This window comes from Labeo rohita, unplaced genomic scaffold, assembly GCF_022985175.1.
Source record: "Labeo rohita strain BAU-BD-2019 unplaced genomic scaffold, IGBB_LRoh.1.0 scaffold_1271, whole genome shotgun sequence".
In the NCBI taxonomy this organism is placed as follows: domain Eukaryota; kingdom Metazoa; phylum Chordata; class Actinopteri; order Cypriniformes; family Cyprinidae; genus Labeo; species Labeo rohita.
This window is the reverse complement of record NW_026127419.1, coordinates 1-10,511: the sequence shown is the minus strand read 5'-3', so window position 1 is coordinate 10,511 and position 10,511 is coordinate 1. Positions and strand designations below refer to the sequence as shown.

Below are 10,511 nucleotides of genomic sequence, written 5' to 3'. Positions count from 1 at the left end.
CGGCCTCCCAGAGTCTCCGCCAGTTCCGCCCGGCCTCCCAGAATCTCCGCCGTCCGTCGGAGAAGCCGCACCAATGCCTCCTGAGGTGTCAGCTTCGGCTGTAGAGCCTCTTAGGGAGGCGGCGTTAATTTGTGAACTCTCTGCTTCTCCTCCTATTCTATCTTCCTCCTCTATCCCTGCTCTCCCCAGGTCCCGGTCCTTGACGCAGTTGCCCGCTCTGCCCCGGAGCTCTGTCCAGCTCGCCCTCGAGAGCCGGAGCTCTGTCCAGCACGCCCTCCAGAGTCAGCACGCCCTCCAGAGCCGGTGCCTCCCCCGGCACTCTCCAGGGCTGGCAGAACCCTAAGTTCCCCCAAGAATATTTTGGCGGGGGGGCTACTCCCTGGATTTAATGTCAGGATTTAGTCTTGTCTGTTCTGTTTTCCTTGTGTTTTTTTCCCCCGTGGTTCTAGTATATTTTGGTATGTTCCTTGTCTCCCCCTTTAGTTCTGTCTCCATTTGGTTCAGTCTTGCCCATATTTGTATTTCCCCTCGTTTGCTGGTTTGTAGCCACTCCCCTGTTTCCGTGTATTTATAGTCTGTGTCTGCTCACTCCCATTGTCCATCGATAATGTTACTTTGTGTTTTGGTCTGCTCCTGGTTTTGTTTGTTTTTCTTTAAAGTGTTTTGTTTGTACTTCCGTTTCCCGGCTTCTTCCTGGATCTACCACATCACCACTTGCATACATTTGTGACACTCTTTAATGATACTCAGAGATTTTATTAAGTTAATACAAGTTTTTATTTTTGTGACATTTACAAAGCCACTTAATAATTTTTTTACAGTGTGGTAACAAAAGTTCTGGTTACACAGTAAGGTGTTGAAATGATGTACGTCTGAGACAGCCTCCCTCAGTTTTTGACTGATAAGTTGCTGCTCAAGGAAATAGCTCACAGTTGTGCAAAGTTTCTCTTACAGAACTTGCAATATTCCTATTTGCATGTGAGATGAGAACAGGATGATCAAGTTATTTATTTTTCTGTGGGTGCTTTCAATTTCAACATCTGTTTCAACAGGTAGGACAAAGATTTAGGTTTTGATGAAAAGTAAAGCAGATTAAACTAATTTTGTATTAAACTTTGTTTTGAGAAGGCTATTGTTAGCAGTCATTGTTTTGTTTTGATTGAGGGCTTTGATTGAGATTTAATTTTATTACATTATATAGCCTAATTTAAGACTCTTATATTATTTTTCACAGCAGGTTCTCACTCTTTCTGGGTGCTTGTAACATACATTAAAGGAAACACTCAGTTTCCTAAGTATAGTGCCACATTTATGTTGGATGACATTATAATACAGTACTGTCATTCGGGGAGTTGCGTTTCAAGAGGAAATACTACAAATGAAGATGATTTGCTTGACATAGGGGACAATGGCTCTTTAGGAAAATCTGTATATGAGTATCTTGAGAAAAGATCAAGAAGTGAAAATCATACAGACAGTAAGTTAATTTAATTTAATAGTGGATGATGGAGTCTGTTTCAATATCTTCAGTTTTTGCTGTCTTAACAGGTCTGGTAGTTTACCAGGTATTGGGTCTTTGTGAACTGTTGGACAACGACATGCCAGGACAACTGATCACTAAGAATGCATTTAGTGGCTCTACTACAGGAGAGCTACAGTATTTTGATGGCAAGTTTATATATAAGTGCATTAAAATATACAAAACAGGAAACAGACCCGGTTGTACAAGTGTCTTTGTGGTATCATGAGGTTTTAGTCTACCCAAACTGCCTAAATACTCTTAGGGCCTACCTTAAAAAGAGAGGAGCTCAGGTAAAGAGGAAAGGTAAGTCCAACATATTTCTCTTATTTCATATAATATAAAAAATAGCATTTTTTAACAAACTTGTCTGTGCTACAATAAGTCAGACTCATTCAGAAAGGAAACTCAGATTCTGGAGGATTTCGTGTGAGTTGTTTGGCAACAGGATTTTACCCTCGTCACATCAACCTGACCCTCTTCAGAGATGGGCAACCTGTAGCTGATCATGAGATCGCTGGAGGCGATCTGCTGCCCAATGGTGACGGGACATACCAGATAAGGAAGAGTCTGGAGATCAGTGCTGCAGACAAACACAAATACACCTGCTCTGCCACACACCTCAGTCTGGACAACAAACTGGACATTGAGTTGGGTAAAGACTTTAGATAATTTATTTACAGACAAAATAAATGCCAAAGTTCTAAGTTAGTCGGTATTAACTTCTTGTTTATTGAATTGTATAAAAGCAATATGCAACTAGCAATCAAGTGTCATATCTGATAGAAGAATGTTGTCATACTTCAGAGTTTCCAGGGGAAACTTTTAAGCAGGTGATTTCCTCATTGCTTGTGGTTTTGGCATTGGGACTGGTGTTGATAACTTTGGTCACCATTATTAAATGGAGGAGAAGATGTCACTCAGGTAATGCATGACATGTCCTAGACAAAACATACAGTAAATAAAATAATTTCCTTTAAAAATTTTCCTGTGTTTTGTTGTAGATTCCTCTACAAGTGACTACTCTTCTGCTTCTAGTGAGTATTTTCTGTGTAGTTTGTGTATTTTTTTCTGTAAATGTTTTAGCTCTACAGCATAATAAGACATTAACTTGCATGAGGAATAACAACATTGATTTGTCCTGTTTGTAATTTCCTAACCATTATTTGAACTTAATTTTCAGCAAGTGAAGACAACGTGGATAAAACTGGTTTAATGGTAAAGTAAATTAAGATTTATTTTTGTAATAGAAAATGCAGATAATAATATTTATTAATGGAATGAAATTGCTTTTTGCATAATAGTAGTATTTTTCTAATCAATATTTAAATTCTAATTTCAGTTTTCAGCAACTGAAGACAAAGTGGATAAAACATAACTAGATTTATGGGTAAAGTAAATATGTATTATTGTTGCATATAATACTGGAAAGTACAGATGATAATAATATGTATCAATAGAATATAATTGCTGAGTTTCCATAATAGCAGTGGCATATGTATACATTCCTTTTATGGTCATTATTTCAATATGTAGTTTGTGTGTACCTACAGCTTTGTTAAGGTCAACTGACTGATGTTTTTTTCATTACTTGGATTGTCATCAACAAGCCTAGATCCAGGAAATAAAACTTGCAAGACTTGCTTCATACTTTGTTATCTGACTACTGTACACTCAATGTTGCTATGATCTGTGATTTTTCACTAGCTTGAGAACAAGTTGAACAATTTATTTGTTATCAGTTCCAACATCTCTTAAAACAAATATGATTTCTTATGATTTGCTTTTGAAACAAATAAAATATTATTTATATTATAATTGATATATGACATTTTTATAGAACCAACCTGCTACTGGTTCACTATTATTTTTAAAGTAGAAACTTTTCTTCTTTGTCACAGCGATAAAGTAACATCAGACAAATACCCCTAGAATCATTTCAATTTTACGTTGTTCACTTTGGCTCTACTGCCACCTACTGTTTAGATTCAGTAGTAACATTGTGACAACATTTGCGTTTCGTTAGACTGGCAATGACGAATCCAAAGGGTCAAGACAAGTGAAGTTTAAAAGTGGATTATTAATAAATGAATCAGCCAGTTTTGTTTGCAGTACCTTTTGTTTTATTTCCAATCCAACCTCTCTGTGTTAAATAAAGCAGAGACATTGTTTAAAAACTTTCAACTGAATGTATATCAAGGTAGATGTCTTTCAACATCTATGAGGATGGAACAAAAAAACAAACATGTACAAAAGTAATATTTCAAAATATTTATTATAAAAAAAAAAAAAACTATACATATACATTTATTCAATAAAAAAAGTTATTTTATAAATAATTACAAATAATTAAATTCACAATGCAACAAACAAAAAGTCATATATAGATGAACAAAGAAATAAATGACAATAAAATAAAATAAAAGCAGTACTTAGAGGGAAAATAATATCATATTCCATTTACAAAAAAAGAAGGAAAAAGAACAAGAAGCAGAATTGGAACAAAAAATTAAACCCCAAGACGTCAATATAAATAATCCAACAGAAGAAACGCAAAATAAATTAAGATAATACAAATTAAAACTAAATGCAGTAATTAACAAACATACTCAATTCCTGATTCATAGGCTCAGACAAGAAGAATTTCATCATAGTAACAAATCTGGTAAATATTTGGCAAATCAGTTTAAACAAAACAAAGAAAAAGCAACAATTTCAGTTATAACAGATTCAGCAGGGAAATTCACCAACTCACTGGAAAAAATTAACCAAATCTTTAAAAAATTCTACAGCAAATTATATACAGCAGAAAAAGACCCAAATCAGAATGACATCAACTCTTTTCTCAATAGTATCAATCTGCCACAACTGAATGAACACCAAAGAAACAGCCTAGAATTACCCATAACACAACATGAACTTCATACAGCACTACAACTCATGCCAAATAATAAAACACCAGGCCCTGATGGATTCCCTGCTGAGTTTTACAAACACTTTTGGCTAGCATGAACTCAGCTACAATTTCACTTCTCCTCAAACCCAAAAAGATCCCAAATTACCATCAAGCTATCGTCCCATTTCTCTGATGAATGCTGACATAAAAATCATCACCAAAGTATTAGCCCACAGAATAGAAAAGTCACACCATCTATAATACACCCAGATCAAACCAGTTTCATTAAAGGAAGACTAGCATCCACCAATACACACAGACTATTCAACCTAATGTATTATACTTCAGTTCAAAAGGCAAAAACCATCATGGTCACTCTAGACGCAGAGAAAGCATTTGATAGGGTCAACTGGAAATTCCTGTTTTCCACATTAGAGAGGTTCGGTCTTGGGGAGTAATTTATTAATTGGATTAAAATTTTATATACATCACCTTCAGCCACTTCCATCACCAATGGACTAACATCAAGTAGCTTCACACTGCACCGGGGGGACTAGACAAGGATGCCCGCTCTACCCCTCATTATTCATTTTTTTTATTGAACCATTAGCAGCAGCCATCCGCCAAAACAGTTACATTAAAGGAGTTAAACATACAGCACAAAATCAGTCTTTACACAGATGACATACTACTGTTTTTACAAGATCCTCCATCATCATTACAGGAAGAAATTAAACTTATTGATTCATTCGCTCATATTTCTGAATACTCACTCATAACTGGAGTAAATAATCTATTCTTTTATTAAATCATAATAGCTTGGATGTGACACCTCAGACATCACCTATCCCTTTATGCACCAAACACATCACATATTTAGGCATTAATATTTCCCCCAGGCTCTCAGAGCTAGTTAGTCTTAATTTCACTCCATTACACAAAAAAATAAGTGATGATCTTCAACGTTGGATGAACTTACCACTATCCATTATGGGCAGAATATCAGTAATTAAAATGACTATACTCCCTAAACTAAACTACTTATTCTCAATGATTCCAATACAACCCACCCTCACCTCAGTAGATGCAATCATTACCAAATTTTACTGGAAAAATAAGACCCCAAGGATTACATTAACTACCCTACAGAAACAAAAAACACAAAGAGGATTGGAAGCACCACACTTCTATACCACTGCTTTCTGGCTAATCAGCTTCAATATTTAAACAATTGGATTCACCCAAACCCATCATTAAACATATGGCTAGACATTGAACAAACAATTTGTAAGGAAATTCAAACTTCAGATCTACCGTTTTGTAGTCAGACAGTCAAAAAACACTCCTGTTTTAAAGCACCATCTATAGCAGCAGCTCTGACAGCCTGGTGGAAATTTCACCAAATCACAAACACTCCTTGCATCTAAATACACCCCCACTTGGAACAATCCAGATTTTACAACTAATAAGAAGCCACTTAACTTACACACATGGGCTAAAAAGGGCATCACACAACTTCAACATATCTTTCATAGTAATAATCTGGCCTCATTTTCATACTTGGTCCAGAGATATGGCATCAGGAGTAATAGTTTTCCAGAATATCTACACCTCAAATCATCTGTCCAATCAACATTCAGACCCTTAATCTTGACCTTTCACCATCGAGCTTATTAATATATTGTCTTCAAAAAAAAAACAAAAAAAAAACGAATCTCCACAATATACAAAATAATAATAAAATCAGACAACACAATAAATTTACCAAATGCAAAATGGGAATCAGACCTCTCTATTGCCCCTCATGCAAATGTCGTTGAATCACTATCCATCACTATGGGATGTCACATATCCATAATCAACTTAGACAATATAAACAGTCATTTACTCGTAGTAATTGAGGAGTAAGAAAACTATCCTTTTATCCTTGAAACGTTTGAAAGACAAATGTATGCTGGCTTGTCTTAAAGTCTTGTTTAAAAACATAAATAGTTTGGTCAGTTAGATGTTCTAGATGTTTGCTAAAGTGTTGCTAGTTGGTTGCTAGGATATTCTGGGTGGTTTCTAGGCTCTTGCTATGCAGTTGCTGGGGTGTTGCTAGATTATATGGTTGATAGTGTGTTCTGGGTGATTACAGACATTCACCTCTGTTAATAACAAAAAATCAAACATTGTTTTCAAAACTGATCCAGTTTCATTTCTTTGATATTATAATATTTCTTTCTAATGTTAGGAAATTAACATTAAATCATCAACATTAACATCTTAAACTTGCACTAAAATGTTTTACCATCTAAGTAGTAATTTAATAGAATCGCATGTTGTTTTTAGTGATACAAACTCAGAAACATTTACTGTATAACCTGTTGAAGTTTTTATATATATATTGATAGACTGATATTTATTGACTTGGTGCCATGATGGACACTGAAATGTTATTTTATTTTATTTTTTCATTTTAAACAGTATAGATGATTACTTAATGGTAATGCAATATTTGTGAACACAACGGTGTATGTCAGACTATAAATCTCCAAAAACTATGCATGGGGGCTTGCTTTGGTGTTGCCACCCCTCATAGACCCCATGCCACCCTTAAAAATGATTTTCTAGATCCGACCCTGGCATGATGATGGCCTTTTGTCAGCTTCTTCTGCTGTTCATTCAAACTAAATGTCTATAATGTCGTTATTACACTGGGACATTCTGTAGAATACATGATGTTAAGCCTAAACATTTAATTCTGAAACCGGTGCTACATTCATATCTACTTTCCTATCATCTTATTTCATAAAAACACAAATGGCTTGTGTATCAGTTATCAGGTAGACTAGGGGGTGCGCAAGCACATATAAACACAGGGTTAGTTGTAACACACATGGTTCAAATATTTACCCACATGCTGGCATAACAAAATTTTCAGTATTTACTTTACTAGCTGCCATATCAACACTCTATATAGACTGGAGGAAAAATGAATTTGAAAGTTTATGTCAGAACGGCTTTACGAATGATTTAAACAAAAATTCGTTCTGCTCCTGTCTCATGAATGAGGCCCGTTGTTTTCTATGCTGTAGCAGTGTGTTGCAATCAGGGCCATTTTATTTGAAAAAGTTCATAATTATATTTTATTGAATTATTATTTTATTTTAAGCTGTCATGTTAGTAAGTGCATGACAGCTAATATCATGTAATATCAAATAATAAGTTATTTGATAAACAAACAAACAAAAAGGTCAGCAGTGTTTTATTTATGATAAAACACGGATATGACCACTTCTAACAGTTCTGTGTTCTTGTTTTGACCTGTGTGTTTAAACTCCACTTCCAGAACAACAATTTACTCACCCCCTTGTCATCCAAGATGTTCATGTCTTTCTTTCTTCAGTCGCAAAGAAATTGTGGTTTTTGAGAAAAGCATTTCAGGATTTTTCCCCATATAATAGACTTATCTAGCGAAATCTAGAAGGGTCTTATCTAGCGAAACGATTTGTAATTTTTTTCAAAAAATAAAAATTTGTATACTTTTTAAGCACAAAAGCTTGTGTGGCACAGGCTCTGGGATGCGCGTCCACGATGCTATGAATTAGTGCTGGGTCGTTCTTCATTTTGAACCAATCTTTAATGTGTCTCAGGAAGAACGAGTTGTCTCGGGGAGTGATTCGTTCAGTCGCGCATGCGCAACATCCTATTAGGTTCTGTACTGGAATTAGTTCACCTGTTTCAAATCTTCGAGCTTTTTGAGTCGTTCGCTCATCTTATGGGGCTATCACATGATGCTGATTTTGCTAAAATTAACAAAGTGACTTGAAAAAAGATTCATCCATTTTGCTGAACGAGACTCAAAGGTCTGAGTCGGTAAAATGATCCAAACTTCCTTCCCATCACTACTACGAATCACAAGTTCATCGTCCGGCTCAAAAAGGTAGAGTATGTTGAAAAACTCCATCTTATTTTCTCCTACATCTTCAGAATCGTCCGACATCGTTGTACCTTTTTGTTTGTTAAATAGCATTTGACTTACTTGCACTTTCTTAGTCTTTGCGCGTGCGCTTTGAAAAACACTGGGTCTGTAGTTCTGCGTGACCTTTTGACGTGATTCAATAGTATACAGCATCATGAATGCACATCCCACAGCCTGTGCTACACGAGATTTTGTGCTTTAAAAGTATACAAATTTTTATTTTCTGAAAAAAAAATGACCGATCGTTTTGCTAGATAAGACCCTTCTTCCTCAGCTGGGATCATTTAAAGCCCTTTGAAGCTGCATTTAAACTGCATTTTGAAAGTTTAAATTTGGGGCACCAATGAAGTTGACAATGAAGAAAGACATGAACATCTTGGATGACAAGGGGGTGAGTAAATTATTTGTGAATTGTTGTTCTGGAAGTGGACTTCTCCTTTAATTTTCATTTGGCAAAATTTGTAATCTTAATCTGATAATTTTCAATGGAATAAAACGTAAAATTTTTTTCCTCATACTTTGTTACGTCACTCGTGCACTCAGTGTTGCTTTAGATAGCAACATTTTTTTGTAAAGAAGTATTTACGTCATGGTGTTAAGATGTGCAGATGTGCACAAACTTGATTTTCCAGTTAGTTTCTTGAACACAGATAAATGTACACATACTCAACAATATGGACAAAATTCTGATCCTTTTACTGCTTTTACTACCAACGGCTGCTTCAAAGGGTAAGTTTGCTGATGACTGCAGCAGGAAAATTTATTATTGCCATTTTTAATGTACATTTACTGTTCATTTAGCAAATAACACAATGCTCTCCCTTTGAGACTTTAACCCTTTATCTTGTTCGTAGACTGTGATTTGAGATTGCAGTCAATGATATCCTTTATATTGTACTTGGAATGTATGTTGACATTTGTGATCTGTCATAATGATAGTACAACATGCAAGTCAACAGATCAGATCAAAACATATTTCTAATTAACATTATACTTTATTCTTTTTTGCTGATGAAGATCTGGTCAATGCATGCCATTCTTTATGTTTGCTACAATCATTATAACAAAGTTTATGAAATGAAACCCTGCTAAATTCTACATAAAGTTATAGGCCTGTGAGGGTTTAACTAAAATGCAAAGCACTTATGGAAAAACTGTACCTAGGTTATTGAATCTCTTCTCTGTGCTCTTCACATGTATTGTTCAGTTGTATCAATCGTTTTGGTTGTTGTTTCTCGCAGGTTCTCACTCTTTCCAGTTGCTTTCAACTTATGTTAAAGGACAGTCATCCTTATATGGTATAACATTTATGCTGGATGATATCATAATTGGATATTATGATTCAAAGACAAACATCTATATCAAGAGAGGACATACTACAGAAGAAGACCATGAATTTAATGAAAATCATCACAAAGTTCTAAGTGAAATTATGTACAAATTTATAAACTATAGACTGGAATTACAATTTGATAATCAAACAAACAGTAAGTAGAGCATTCTACAATGCATATTGCAAAGGATGTGTTATAATAATATCATAATACATGTTATGAATGTATTGGCTTTCTGTAAGAGGGCACTTTTATATCTCTGCTATAAAATATATTTAGACTCAGTTGTTGTATACACAGCATACACTGCAAAAAATGTGTCTTACTTATTTTTCCAGTACAAATATCTAAACATTATTAAATCAAAATACATTTACTTGAGAAGCAAAACAATTTGTTTAAAATGAATGTGAATTTATGCTCATAAAAGAAAAATATCTGCTGTGTAATAAAAATAGGAACTCCATTTAAAAGGAAATCAAGGCAAAATACTGAGGAAGACCTTAGCAATGTAACAGTATTGCACCAGATTACTGTGTAAAAAAGCCAGTGTGGTGAAACAAAGAATGTCTTTCTCACTTACAGAGGTTGAAGTTCATCAACAACTGGTTCATTGTGAGCTCCTGGACAACATGGAAACAGGACGACTTACAGCTAAGGGTGCTACAGGAGGACTGACCATTGTTGAACTGAGCTTTTTAAATAAAAAGACAACCTTTACTTCTTCCTTCCATACAGGGAATTTCAAGCCATTTCTAAAACTTCTTCAAGATCATTATGAACAAGTGTACTACACAC

At 35.1% G+C, this 10,511-nt stretch overlaps 1 pseudogene; it reads left to right on the top strand.

The window, feature by feature from the left end:
• Positions 1 to 384: 384 nt before the first annotated feature.
• On the top strand, positions 385 to 3,368 carry LOC127157945 (major histocompatibility complex class I-related gene protein-like; annotated as a pseudogene).
• Positions 3,369 to 10,511: the final 7,143 nt, after the last annotated feature.